The sequence below is a fragment of the Macaca nemestrina genome, chromosome 1 (assembly GCF_043159975.1).
Source record: "Macaca nemestrina isolate mMacNem1 chromosome 1, mMacNem.hap1, whole genome shotgun sequence".
Lineage (NCBI taxonomy): Eukaryota > Metazoa > Chordata > Mammalia > Primates > Cercopithecidae > Macaca > Macaca nemestrina.
In genome coordinates this window covers 80,332,850-80,347,167 of record NC_092125.1, presented here as the reverse complement: position 1 = coordinate 80,347,167, position 14,318 = coordinate 80,332,850, and the positions used below count along the sequence as shown (strand labels likewise).

Sequence of the window (14,318 nt, the reverse complement as noted above, 5' to 3'; positions counted from 1 at the left end):
CTATTTCTTACAACAAAAGAGACTCATGGATGCCTAAGGATGAAACAAAACCAGTTTTTGGTTCTGGAGGGAGTAAACCCTCCACAGTTGGAAAACAATTTCCCAGGGACAAATACAAGTCCTTCCTGAAGAGTATGAGATAGCAAGGACTTCGATATGCTAGATTTCATGATTTGTTTGATGTTTAAAAAAATATTTACCGCCGGGTGCAGTGGCTCACGCCTGTAATCCCAGCATTTCGGGAGGCCGAGGCGGGTGGGTCACGAGGTCAGGAGATGGAGATCATCCTGGCTAACACGGTGAAACTCCGTCTCCACTAAAAATACAAAAAATTAGCCGGGCGTGGTGGCGGGGCCTGTAGTCCCAGCTACTCGGGAGGCTGAGGCGGGAGAATGGCCTGAACCCAGGAGGCGGAGCTTGCAGTGAGCCGGGATTGCGCCACTGCACTCCAGGCTGGGCGACAGGGCGAGACTCCGTCTCAAAAAAAAAAAAAAAAAGAATTCAGTGTGCTCGGCCTTCTTTTTTTATCCCCCTGCCCTCCGCCTTTTTATAATTAGGAAATCGAGGCTACATTAGGATGCATTGATGTTTTCTTTGTGCTTTCATCAGAAACATTTTAAGCTCTTAAATTTTATTTTGTTGGAGACACGACTATGAGGAAGGATGTTGAACTTTCCTGTTTTGGATCTAAAGCTATCTAAGGGACTTCTTTCATCTCTTTCATCTTCCACCTCCCTCCAAGAACTTGGCCATTCCAACCCAGATACAGGCAGCAGTGGTGAAAAAAAGATCAAGAGGTTTTGATAACGGGAAAAGTCCATCACCCATCTGCTTGGAAGATACAAACACGCACCCAGGGAAGTCAAGGACAGGCATTGTTGTAGATACTGGCTTCTAAACATATCCTGCAGTTGCTCAGCGTGTGAAGAACAACCTCTTGAATGCATGAAGAATGCAAATTAACTCATGAAAACTCAAATCAGGAAAAAATTTGGGTTTGCTTCATTTATGAAATTAATTGAATCATGGAAACCACTTCCAGGTCGTCATGCCAAGGTTGCTATTTTACAATAGCGGCTGTAGTATCCCCCTGTCGTTATCATTCTTCTCCCATGCCTGATGACATGGACACCACCTGCGGATGCCCAGTGGGCTGAGAAGCCAGGTGTGTTTGGCTCTTCTGCACATAGGGTCCTCACGAGGGGCGTCTTACCTTCATCATCATCTTTTTTTTTTTTTTTGTCTTGAGAGGGAGTTTCACTGGTTGCCCAGGCTGGAGTGCAATGGTGTGATCTCAGCTCACTGCAACCTCCGCCTCCCAGGTTCAAGAGATTCTCCTGCCTCAACCTCCTGAGTAGTTGGGATGCAAGATCTTTTAAGGTGTTTCTTTTAAAATTTCACCATGGCAATGTAAATTGATAGCTTATCTTCACAGGTGCAGTCACCTCTTGGCCCACCAGACACGAATGCATATCTGATTGTTCCCTTGCCCATTTTGTCCACGTTATCTTATGTAAAATTCAGGTTTCCCTGCATTTTTCCTCTGCCCCATTTGTCTATGTCACCTTATGTAAAGAAATGCAGATACACTGAGCCAGAAAAAGGCATGAATGACTATTTTTCCCTACCTCACCTCTTACGTAAAAATTGTGTACTTCTCAATATCTAGCTCTTTCCCCTTTAAATTTGGAGCCCTCAAAATCGTCTTCAGAGAAAGGCACAGGTGCAAGTCCTTAACTTTGCCTCCCAGGCACACATCCTTAACTTTGGCAAATAAACCTCCCAAAATGATTGAGACTTGTCTCGACATTTTTCTCGGTTGGCACATTTCATCCATTGATGGACTCTTAAGATGATTCCATATGTTTGCCACTGTGAATAGTGGGCAGCCTCACTGCTGATCTTCCGAGACAGGCGGGGAGAAGGACAGCAACTCTTAGAAAACAACACAACAGACATTCACACTTAGAGGAGTTCAAAAGAAACTTTTTCCCAGGAAGGGAAAGCAGGAGAGTCTTTGGTTTATATGTTTACTTGGAATCAGAAGATATAGCTGTTCTGGCAGGGCGCGGTGGCTCATGCCTGTAATCCCAGCACTTTAAGAGGCTGAGGTGGGCAGATCACCTGAGGTCAGGCATTTGAGATGAGCCTGGCCAACATGGTGAAACCAGGTCTCTACTAAAAATACAAAAATTAGCCAGGAGTGGTGGCCCACACCTGTAGTTCCAACTACTCCGGAGGCTGAGGCACGAGACTTGCTTGAACCTGGGAGGTGGAGGTTGCAGTGAGCCAAGATCGCACCACTGCACTCCAGCCTGAGCAACAGAGCGAGATACTGTCTCAAAAGAAAAAGAAAAAAAAGAAAGAAAAAAGAAGAAATAGCTGTTCTCAGAGAAGAAATGCTGTACTAAGTAAACTACCAGAAAGCAGAGGAGAGCTGAGGTCTCCATTCAATCATTGTCCCTCACATGGGAACCTATGACAGCATCATGGGCTTCTTTGTGGGTGTGACTTTTTCCATAAGTGTTTGTTATTGTTGTGGATTTTGAGTTGGAACTCCTGCCCTTTCCCCTCAAAGGGGATCTGTGTCATTAGTCTGTCTTCTACTGTTGAAAAAGCTTGCCAGTATCATAGGTAAGTTGCATTTGATTTAAACATTATCAGGCTACTTTTTTAATTTGGTAAAGTGACATTTTCTCATTTACAGTGTTGGAAGTTTGAGTGCTGAGTCAAGATCCCACAATTACTCAATCCCGCCTCTTACCAGGCATTCAAATTCATTTTGGTGGTCCTGGAATCTACCACTACAGTGAAAACCACCCAGCTTCCTGACATCCTGATGGAGCTGATGTCATGAGTTTAGGAGACGGATGGAGCCAACTCTGGTCATGTCCAGTCAACCCTTTAATGACTAAACTCTGTGACCCCGAAGTACAAACTAATCAAAACATTTTATCTAAAAAAATAGAGAGACTCTGAAAAAGAAACCAAAGAGGTTTATTAGCATAATTTTGAAGTACAAACAAAAAATATAACTTCAATGATCTTAATTAATAAAACCAAAATTCCTAATCCTGGTTATAGGAGGTTAAAGGAGGCCTGGACGGATTGTGTGAGTTGGGCGGTAGAGCTTAGAGACATCATCTCTGCTTAAGGAGGAGATTATGTCTCCTGCATCCTCCCAGACATAGAATAAGGAAAGTGAAGTCTGTTAGCCAACAAACAAAAAATGCCCTGACTCAAACTGTAATATACCCCCTCTACTAATCAAGAATAATCTCTAGTCACCTTGGCAAGGCCTCCAGGAGTTGAACTGAGGGAGGATGGTGTCATGAAAAGCCCCAGAACTCAGCTGGTCAGAATAGGTATGAATCCTGCCTCTTCCACTAACAGGATTTTGTGCCTGAGCAAATCACTTAACCCCTTTGACCCTCTTTCTGTCATCTGTAAAATGAGGAAACTACTGAAAGGGTTCACTTTACAGGTTGTCAGAATTTAATGGCCATTTTACTAGTGGGTAAGAAAAATAAAGTCAAAACCATACCATTTGTAAGCAATGTGCTAAAAACTCCATTGTTTTTCCTATTTACTCCTAAAGGAATGAAAGATCAGAGAAGTTAAATGACATTCCCAAAGTCCCACAACTAGCAAGAGGCTTTGCTGGGATTCAAACCCAGCTCTGTAGGATGAAAAGCTCTAGCACTAACAAACCTTGCACAGAACCCAGTATAAAATAGGTGCTCACTACAGACTAGTCCATTCATCTTTTTTGTCCATTTGTTCATTCAATGAACATTTTGTTCAACACCTATTTTGTGCCAGATTCTCATATGAACTCACAATGCAATAATGAATAACACATAGTTTGTGCCTTAAAATCATAGTCTGAGTGGGCTTCAGGCTTTGTGTTCTAGTGCAGAGAACACTGTGCTGGGGATCAGGAATCAAGGTTATGGACATTAGTCCCTAGGAGATGGAAGTGGCACAAAGGTGACCTTGCAAAACTTGGAGATAGAGACAGCTCACTGGGATAGCAAGGAATCACTGATCTAGTCATTTGTGCCAGTGGGAGACTTGGCCAGGACTCTGGAAGGGTGGTTGTTTCTGTCCCTCCTGTTACTTAGTCCTGGTCTGACCACAGCTGGCCAAACCTGGATAGCGATGGCAGTTTGTCTGCATCTGTTCATAAATCAACACCCTACCTCAGCCTTCAGTTTTACAAAGTAAGTCTTTCTCTGGAGTCCCACCATTTGTAATATGCATTTAGATTTCCTTGGTAGTTCTCAACTAGAAGATATTTTGGCAATCACTGAAGATGTCTTTGATTATCATGACTGGTAGAAGGTACAGAGAGAGAGGGTGCCATTGGCATACAGAAGGTAGAGAACAGGGATGCTGCCAAACATGCTACAGTGCACAGAACAACCTCTTATAATAAATCATTATCTGGCCTCAAATATCAATGGTGTGAAGCTGAGAAACTGTCACCTGCCTTTTCCTGTTTCTGGTCCTGGAGATCTGTAGGTGGCTTCTACGTCCATTTATCTCTGGGCTTTTTCCTTCTGCTTTGGGTCTGTTGATATGCTTGTCTTGCCTTTGAGCATGCTATGTCTAATCTACATAGATCTATAGATTTAGATCTATATTTCAACATTTTAACTGTCATACTATGTGTTAGGCCGTAATAATGGTATTACTTGATGTAAATAAATTTACACTCTGGTTTATATTATTTCAACATGTGAATTTGGTTAATGTGGTTCTACCCTTTAGAGATGGATCTCCTTTCTCAAGCTGAAAAATAAATAGAAGTTCCTGAGTCTGTAATGTTGAAGGCCATGCCCTGGATAATTGTGAATTCAGTAAGACCAATTCCATTCAAGAATTAACCTCCTGGAGAATCAAGCCAACTTTTTTCAAGGGACGACCTACTTTCAACTTGCTGCTGAGCACCATGTGCCTTAATGTGAAAACTGCAGCTGGTTCTAAACCATGTTTACCAACAGCCCTTCCTTTGACCTTCAACAAGTAACATGTTTTTTGAGTTTTTAAAATCTTATTACATGCAAAACAAAGGAATTGGAGACTAGATAATATCTGAACTCTAATATTCTGAATTCCAGGTCTAAGTTGTGATATATTTAATGCAGGTGCTAGTTATTTACAGTTTATTCCAGAATAACACAATGAATATCTAAGTATTTATGATAGAAGAACTTCCTATAGTTTTCTCTTGCCTTATCATGGTTTGGTTTTTAATGGACTGCAACCAAGAATAGGGTGGCAACATGGCATGGTTAATTTTGTAACCTCTCACTCCCTGTATAACTTATCTGAAAAATAGGAGTAATAAATAGCAGCCCCACTTCTTACGATTCTCTTAAGGATTAAATGAACACAAACACACAGTAAGTGGTCAACTGATGTTAGTGTATTAGATTTCCAAAGTTATCCAGTGAATCTGTGAAAATATAGTTGGGCTGTTATCCATCATGTAGATCAAAAAAGAATTCTGTGAATACCTTTTCGAATTTCCATTCAGTGTGGCTCACCAAAAAAAGTCCAAAAAACAAAAACTACCCTCCCACAACAATAACAACAACAGCAAATATGAAAGACAAAAGGCAAAACAGCCACGAAAGTTTGATGCTAATAAGTGTCTAGGAAAGCAGAACAATTCCAAATATGAATCGCCAATTTTCCACAACTGGGATATATCAACACAAACCCCTACCTTGACTTGAAAAGAGTTTGTCATTTCTGCTTAGTGTGTGTTCCCATGCATAAATGGGAGTGCAATGTTTTGACTGGGTTTAAGAACAAGAGCTTTAAGATAATGCGCAAAGGGAAGTTTTAGTCCAATCTAAATCCAAATCCAAACACACAAACCCTATTTGCAAATTGGAATCTGAGTCAAGTCCCTTTGAGGCTTGCATATCTCTAATTAGCAGCGATTTAGTTCCTGTGCCCAGCTACAAACAGCCAAAGTGAAGCATGCCATTGGCACGATAAGGATTTGTCTGGAAAAAAATGAATTTTCTCTTGCAAGGAATGTATGTCTTCCCCCATTGCAGTTCAATTACTTTGGAGAATATGGGAGGAAGAGAATATATTTTAAACGGTGGAATAGGAATCTGAGAGAGGGGACATGCCTTTCATTAAGAGGATAATAAAAAAAAAAGAGAGAGAGAGAGAGAGAGAAATTAGTTTAGTCAACTGTAGCTTCTCCTAAAAATTCTTGATGCAAAATTGGGGTAGATTCTCACTAAAGAAGTCTAAGACAGTGAGGGAAGGAAAAGATATTGCCCTTAAAAACAACAACAAAACACATACACACAAAAGGAAGACTGCCACTTTTAAGACGTTAAAGATACAGAACTTTCATGTTCAATGTGGGTTAGGTTCTGGGAAAAGTCTTTATATCTGCAGAGAAATACACTCCTTATACCAGATAGCCTTTGCATTATAACAAAACTCCACAAAATATAATGGCTTAAGACAATGGTTTATCTTTTCTCCTGATTCTTTGAGTTGCTGGGGTTAGCTGGGTGTTTCTTCTGCTGTCACCTGAGGTTGTCTGTGTGACTGTAATCATCTGGCAGTTTAATTGGGCCTGAAGGAGTTAAGATGGCCTCATTCGAATGTTTGGAGCTTAGGTACTGATTGGCGGCTTGACTCTCTCTACATGGTTTTCATCATGTGGTAGTCTCTCTCAGGCTTCCTTACATAGTGATGGGAATTCCAAGAGGGAGAAAATGGAAGCTTCAAGGCCTCATATGTCTTATACTCAAATGTCATACAATATCACATCTGCCCCTTTCTATTGGTCAAAACAAATCACAAGGTCAACCCAGATTCAAAGGGTTCAGAAAATTAATTTCACCTCTTGATGGGAGGAGTGACAAAAATTACAGTGAAAAAAGAGGTATGGACACAGCATGACATGATATATTGGAGGCCATTATGAAAACAATCTGCACACACTTACTCCAATTTATAAAGCCAGGGGAAATTGTGTACATATTGTGGCATTCCCACAGTAGAAAATGTTAGCCACATGACTCTAGCCAAGAAGGACAGACTTGGCCTTGGCATTAACTGACCTTTTGAAGTGTAGTATCACCATTCCTTCTGCCAGACACCAACGCTCTGGATTGAATGATCATTTCTTCCTTAAGGTTCACAGCTCTTTCAGACTTACCTCTAGACCCACCCATGAATCTTTGGAGTAAACAAACTTAATGATCCCTTTTTGGCTTGTAAGTACATGACACAAATTCAGAAAGAAGCTTTGCCTTCTTCTTCCCCAATTGACATTTTTTTTTATTTCTTTATTACACACAACCTTCTGAAGTATAACTTTGTCTGTCTCATTTCCCCCAAGGATATACTTTTGAGTAAAAACCAAAGAGCCCGACTGAATGGCATTCAGGCTGGGTGGGGCAGGCTGCACCAAGGCAAACGCTTACTCTGAAAAGACATACAGAATGGAGATACTGAGACCTCCTCTTCCCAAAAGGAAAATATTGGGAGATGAGCTATGTACATACATGTTATCCTTTGCAAATTTAACAATCAGAGAGTTTAGTCCCCCTTTACAGAGAAGAATAAATAACACTGGCAGAGGGGACCAGATGTTTCACATGAGTTGCGTTCCCTCTACCTGGAAGGAAACATTAAAAAGGGAGACAAATTCTTTCAAACTTTGGCTCACTGAAACTGTCTTGGAATACTATTGAATCATGTCACTACATTGGCTTGTTCGAAACAAGGAAACTTGAAGAAGGTGCTCTAAATCAAGGGCAGATGGCAAAGACTTTGCACACCATTTAGGATGCACTAGTAGTGCTCTTTGAAACACCATTAATAAAGATTCTGAGACCATATATTGGTTGAACATTACATTCATTTAGTAATGTCTGCCCTGGGTGCAGTAATGGGAATGGTGCCAAGTGTACCCATATTTACCAGCCATGGTACAAATTATAGAATACGTCCCCGTGTTGGCCTGGTACACTTGCCTACTAACTTTTCGAGGCTTAGCTCAACTGCTTGCCTACCCTCCAATGTAACTTTTCGGGATCACCATCCATATGTTTCCCCCTTAATATCCATATGCTTCATGTCTATTATACTACATTACTTACATTATGTCATTATTTGTTTAAGCTGTATTCTTACTTAGTTTAGTATCCCCAGTGCCTAGCACCATGCTGGCACAATTGAGAACACAATACCAGCCTTTTGAATTTAATCGGGCCTTCTTCCATAAGCTTTGCATAATTCCATTTGGCTAGTGCATTTTGCAGACAGCTCTGGCAAGTCCATGAACATAAGCTTCAATTTTTTCTGCAACAAAGTAGGTTCTTCTGGGAAGAATCACAAGTAAAATAGGATTAGAGGGGGTTCAGTCCATTGAGTTTGATGTGAAACACAGAATACTGTGAGCCACACTTCCAAAACTGATAAAAAATAAAAACAGGATAGTTAAACCTAACCCTGAAGACCTGAGGAAGTTCCAGCTTAAATAGGAAGCAAGAAGATATGGAGAAACTAGAACCTTGTATACTGTTGGTGGAAATGCAAAATGGTACAGCCACTTTGCTGAATTTTTTGTTGTTTTTTTCACTGGCAAGAGTCATAATGTCTCAGCAGGTGCAGCCACTTTGGAAGACAGCATGGAGGTGCCTTTAAAACTAAAAATACAGCCAAGCATGGTGGCTCACACCTGTAATCTCAGCGCTTTGGAAGGCTGAAGTGGAAGGATTACTTGAGGCCAATAGGTCAAGACCAGTCTGAGCAACACAGAAAGACTCTGTCTCTATTTTCTTTCTTTCTTTCTTTCTTTTTTTTTTTTGAGATGGAGTCTCCCTCTCTCGCCGGGGCTGGAGTGCAGTGGCCAGATCTCAGCTCACTGCAAGCTCCGCCTCCCGGGTTTACGCCATTCTCCTGCCTCAGCCTCCCGAGTAGCTGGGACTACAGGCGCCCGCCACCTTGCCCAGCTAGTTTTTTGTATTTTTTAGTAGAGAGGGGGTTTCACTGTGTTAGCCAGGATGGTCTCGATCTCCTGACCTCGTGATCCGCCCGTCTCGGCCTCCCAAAGTGCTGGGATTACAGGCTTGAGCCACCGCGCCCGGCCGACTCTGTCTCTTAAAAAAAAAAAAAGAATTACCGTATGATCTATGATCCAGCAATCCCATTTCTGGGTATTTACCCAAAGGAATTAAAGTTAGGATCTTAGAAAAATATTAGCACTCATGTTCATTGTAACACTAGTCTAGTCCCAATACCTAAGATGTGGAAACATCCTAAATGTCCATTGATAGATGAATGGATAAATACAATGTTGTATATACATAAAATGGCATATTATTCAGCCTTAAAAAAGAAGGAAATTCTGTAATATGCCACAACACAGATGAACCTTGAGGACATGATGTTAAATGAAATAAGCCACTCACAGAAAAACAAATAGTGCATGATTCCACTTATAAGAGGTGTCTAAAATAGTCAAATTCATAGAATCAAAAAGTAAAATAGTGGTTCCCAGGGGCTGGGGGCAGGGAAAATGGGAGTTACTAATTGACAGGAATGAAGTTTCAGTCAAGCAAGATAAATAAGCTCTATAGATCTGCTTTGTAACATAGCACCAATGATTAACCACAGTATATTGTACACAATTTGTTAAGTGGGTAGATCTCATTTTAAGTCTTCTTATCACAAAAATTAAAAAAAAGAAAATGGATGGATGCATCTTGAGCAGTAATATAGTGGTGGGGCTATATTTACTGTAGTTTCCAAATCACTATGCAATGGCATAGTCTCATATGATTGGCCTTCAGCAGTCTTTCAAAGTGAAAAGTGACCATTTCCTATAGTCACACCATGTGTAGAGGAGAAAACAACGTTGTGTTGGAATCATGGAGCCTGGATGTAGTTGTAGTTCTGTCCCTTGATAGCTGTCACAATGGAAGGCTTGTCACAAAGGGGAGCAGTGCAGGGCCTTTCTCCTTACCTGTAAAATGGAGAGGGTGATAATACCCCAAGTATCTAACAGGCCTTGTGGCAATCATGGAACATTGTATAAGAAAGGAAGAGTCTCCAAGTCTACTGAGAACTATACGAAATTTGTATTTTTTTCTCATGAGCTAGTAATTATGGTGTTTTTTTTTTTTTTTTTCCAAATATTTGAGTGTCAAGAGTGTTTGCTATTTTTGGGTGTGAGAATATGACTCTGAAAGCGATTCAGTTCCAAATGGAGTATTTCAGTTTTGGAACAGCAGTATTATCATTTTCTCCTGTTCAGTATGGAGGCACTGGTTCTTTGTGCATATATTTGTAAGTTGTCATCCTGATCATGTATAAATCAATGAAGAGGAAGAAAGTTGAGTAAGCCCGGGAAAGCTAACAGGGCTACATATGTGTACATTGGGCCCCCACTTTCTGTACCTTGATTTACCTTAGGCCTTGTGCGTTTCCCTCCAACCAGGATTAGTCTGTGTGAATGATTTTATTTGCAAACCCCTGCTAGGAACCCTTACCTGAACACTGGACCTGCTGGTTCTGACAGCCTGGTGAGATAGCTCAAGTTCCTGTGCACATGGAAATGAGCTACCAGGAGGTGAACATTTGGCATCCAGCAATTTTCTTCTGCAGTCTGAGTCTAGGGTGAGATTTGTAGTGTAACCAGATGAGAGGAAGACAGTGGATGGGACTAGCCTCTGTGTAAAGCTTTCTTGTTTATCCAGAATGCAAATATTTTTGGCTTGAGGTCTGCAGAGCAGTGCTTACCAAACTTAAATACACAGAGGAATTATCCGGGGGTCACCTTAAAAGGCATTGATTCTGATTCCATAGGTCATTGATTCTGATTCCATAGGTCTGTGACACCACCTGAGACTTCTGTCTACATGACTCACAGTTTCCATGACCATACTTGAAAGAGCAAGGCTATCTAGACAACAAGCTTTGTAAAAGAGTCTCTTCCATTCACAAAATTTTCTACAACCACGCAACTCCAAACACCACAGCCTTCTTCTTCCCTAGTAGTTGCTAAGTCTGCTTGTAACTTAGGGGTAGAAACCTGTCCCAAGCAAAATATATACCAGTATCTAAAATACGTTTTGTTTATTTGAATAGGAGGCAAATAAGAGGTACAGGTGGGAGAACTGTCACTCCCTGCTGAAATACAGAGTTCTCTAGCTAGACAGCTCAAGAAGGAATAGATGAATGGCCCCATCAAGAAACAAATGCCAGAATGCAACCTTTAAAGATGTCAGCCACGATTTATTCTGTTTTCTGATTATTCATTTAATTAAGCACACCCCATCGCTTGTTAGAATGAGAAATATTTATTTGGAAAGTTTTTATACAAGCCTCTGCTTCTTTATCAGTGGAACTTAACAATATTAGGTTGGTGTAAAAGTAATTGAGGTTTTTGCAACTAAAAGTAATGGCAAAAACCGCAATTACTTTTGCACCAACCTAAATTTAATTGCAAACTTAAATACACAGAGGAATTATCCGGGGGTCACCTTAAAAGCCATTGATTGCAAAATCTCAATTGCAAAAATCTCAATTACTTTTGCACTAACCTAAATAGTTTGTTTCATAAGTGTAAATGTTATTGACTCTGTCAGAAAACCTTTTACATTTTGGGGGGAATGGGGAAGTTGCTATATTTGTGTGATGCTGAAATAACCCATTGGAAATGAAAAAAATAAAAATACACAAGTAAGTTGGTTATTTATCTCTCTGCCGGTAAATGTAGTCTGACTGATTTCTTACTTTTTACTTTCAGCAAGAATTAACTTTTGGTTTTGGTATATGAATATCAAGCTTCACTCTCTCCCTTCTATCCTCAACACAAAATATAAAAATGGCACAATCATTGTCACTCCTTTTTTCCAAGAGTTGTTGTAAAATTTGGCAAAATCATGGAAGTACTTCCAAATAAATCACTGTAGTCACCTAAGAATCACTTCAATTTCTTTATCTTCTTTATCATCACCTGAGTTAGAAGCATTAACATTTTCATTATCATCTATGTTTATCATCATCTTTGTTTATTTAATCTTTGACTTCCTTGCATCTTCACAGCAGAGAAATTCCAAAGCCAATTTCTTGTATACTTCAGATGCATTCCTGAAAATCTCTATGAATTAAACCATTTTCCACATTACTTGACAAGATCATGACAGAGATATCTGTAATTTGTTAAGAGATATCTGTGATGTTAAGTACTCCTTCTTTCTAACATTTAGATTAAAGATCCTCTGATTCTAATCTTATTATCAAGTAATTAATGATCTGTAAACCAATACTGATGTGTGTTGTGCCAGTGCTGAAGGAGTGAAGGATGCGCTATCCCAAAATATGCTGAGTTGGTATATTGATTATTTTGAGTTAAAAACATTGAAGAAATTGTAGTTTCAGGAAGGGCAAGCTGACCTATCTCTTCCAGCAGACAGCAAGTCACAGAGATTCCTCTGGAAGGGACCCCCTCCCTGTACCAGGGTATGTTATCACAGAGATTGGGAACTGGGGGCTGCAATGAACCATAATAAACATACTTACCAAGGTAGCCCTTATCTTTCACTACTTCTCCACCCCTCATATATCTCCTAGTGAACCCTGAAGAAATTTACTGCCCCTAGCCAGATCCTCTTTGTCCTCCCAAGTTTATTGGTTTTTGTCTAAAAAGTATAAAAGCATCTTGCTCTGGCCACTTCAATTTTCACTCTTGTGAAAATCCCCATGTACATGTAAAATTAATAAAGTTTGTATGATTTTTTTCTTGTTAATCTACTTGATGTCGATTTGGCTCCTAGGTCAAGCCATAGAGCCCACTAAGAGTTAAAAAGGGTTTGGAGGTGACCTCTGGCTCCCCCACACTGCCAAGCAACAAAAACCTGCGGAAAATCTTTTTGACATTTGAATCGCTATCCTTGCATTACTTTTTCAAAGTTTCCATTTTCAGATTCTGGGCCATCCTAAGATTTGGTGGTTTTAAAATGTGTCTGCAAATTCTTTGGTGTGTCTCCCCTAAAACACGTGGAATCTAATTCCCTTACCCTTAAGCATGGGTTCAGCTTTAGTGGCTTAATTCTGATAAATAGAATATACTCAGAGTGATGTTGTGTGATTTATGAGACTAGGTCATCAACATCATATGGCATCCTTCTCGCTCTCTCTCACTCTCACTCTCTTTCTCTCTCTCTCAGATCATTCACTGTAGGAGACACTGACTTCCCTGTTGTGAGGACACTCAAGCAGCCATATTCAGAGGTCCATGTGGTAAGGCATGAAGGCCTCCTGTCAATTCTAGTGAGAAACCTAGTTTTCTTGCCAACAACTGTGTGAGTGAGCCATCTTGGAAGCAGATTCTGCCACCCCAGATGAGCCTTCAGATGACTGGAGTTCTGGCTGACATCCTGACTGCAATCTCATCAGAGACTTCAAGCCAAAATTACCCCGCTTCCAAATTCCTGACCCTACAGAAACTGTGCGAGATAATGTATGCTTGTTGTTTAAGCCACTAAGTTGTTCTTTTTTGGGGGGGAGGGGTGATTTGTTATGCAAAAACAGAAAACTAATACAGAAATTATACCTGCCATTATCAAAGAGCCCTCCAGTGAGGGTTAATGGTATCCTTGAATGTTTAGGGAAACTAGGCATGTTAAGTGTAAATATAGAAACGGTCTTTGTCAAAACTAAATAAAGCAACAGAAATGGAACTTGAGTGGCTGAAAATAAAGATTCAATGAAAACTCTCTAATCCCTTGATCAGAAGCCATGCATAATAAATGACCACTATGTATTTAGGTCAGTGGCTCTTTCTATCATTAACTATTACACGTTTTTCTGCATTTCCCAGAACTAAGTGGGAGATGAGAAGGGAAGGAGTTTTGGAGAGCACGTTTAGAAGAAGAGTATGAGGGGCGGCTGTGACCACTCCTGCCATGTGGACTATAGAGTTTTGTGATCCATTACCCTCACAAAATAGAAATGACACTATATACTTAGTCACCATCTGTTCCTCATTTATACACTCAGGTCCACTGTGGTTTGAGTACATTGCTTTATTTGATTTACATTAGTTCACAAAGCAACAAACGGGGAAAACCTGTTATGAGGACAAAGGGTTCCTGCTAAGCTTTTTTCTCTCCAGTGTCAGAAATGTCCAGTAGTGCAAACGGATCCTGCAGAGTTCAAGGAGAAGAGCCTTTCTTTTGGAAAGTCCTCTTGTGCACTCCATCTCTTTTCATCTGATGGGGCTCTGTGTTCCCCACGTGTACTTTTTTAGAGGGGAGGCTGGA

General features: G+C 40.5%; 2 long non-coding RNA genes across 13 annotated transcripts in view; one reads left to right on the top strand and one right to left on the bottom strand.

Moving 5' to 3' along the window:
* The window catches only part of LOC139358989 (uncharacterized), a 226,661-nt gene extending 212,884 nt beyond the window's left edge, over positions 1-13,777 (top strand). For all 12 annotated transcript variants that reach the window (XR_011614510.1, XR_011614501.1, XR_011614499.1 and 9 more), the window contains one exon: positions 13,224-13,777. This is a non-coding gene — a long non-coding RNA (uncharacterized lncRNA). The remainder of the gene's footprint in view (positions 1-13,223) is intronic.
* Positions 7,334-10,681, bottom strand: LOC105493468 (uncharacterized). The gene is made up of 3 exons (XR_011614518.1): positions 10,542-10,681; positions 8,148-8,369; positions 7,334-7,470 (listed from the first exon to the last, which is right to left on the bottom strand). It is a non-coding gene; the product is annotated as an uncharacterized lncRNA (long non-coding RNA).
* Positions 13,778-14,318: the final 541 nt, after the last annotated feature.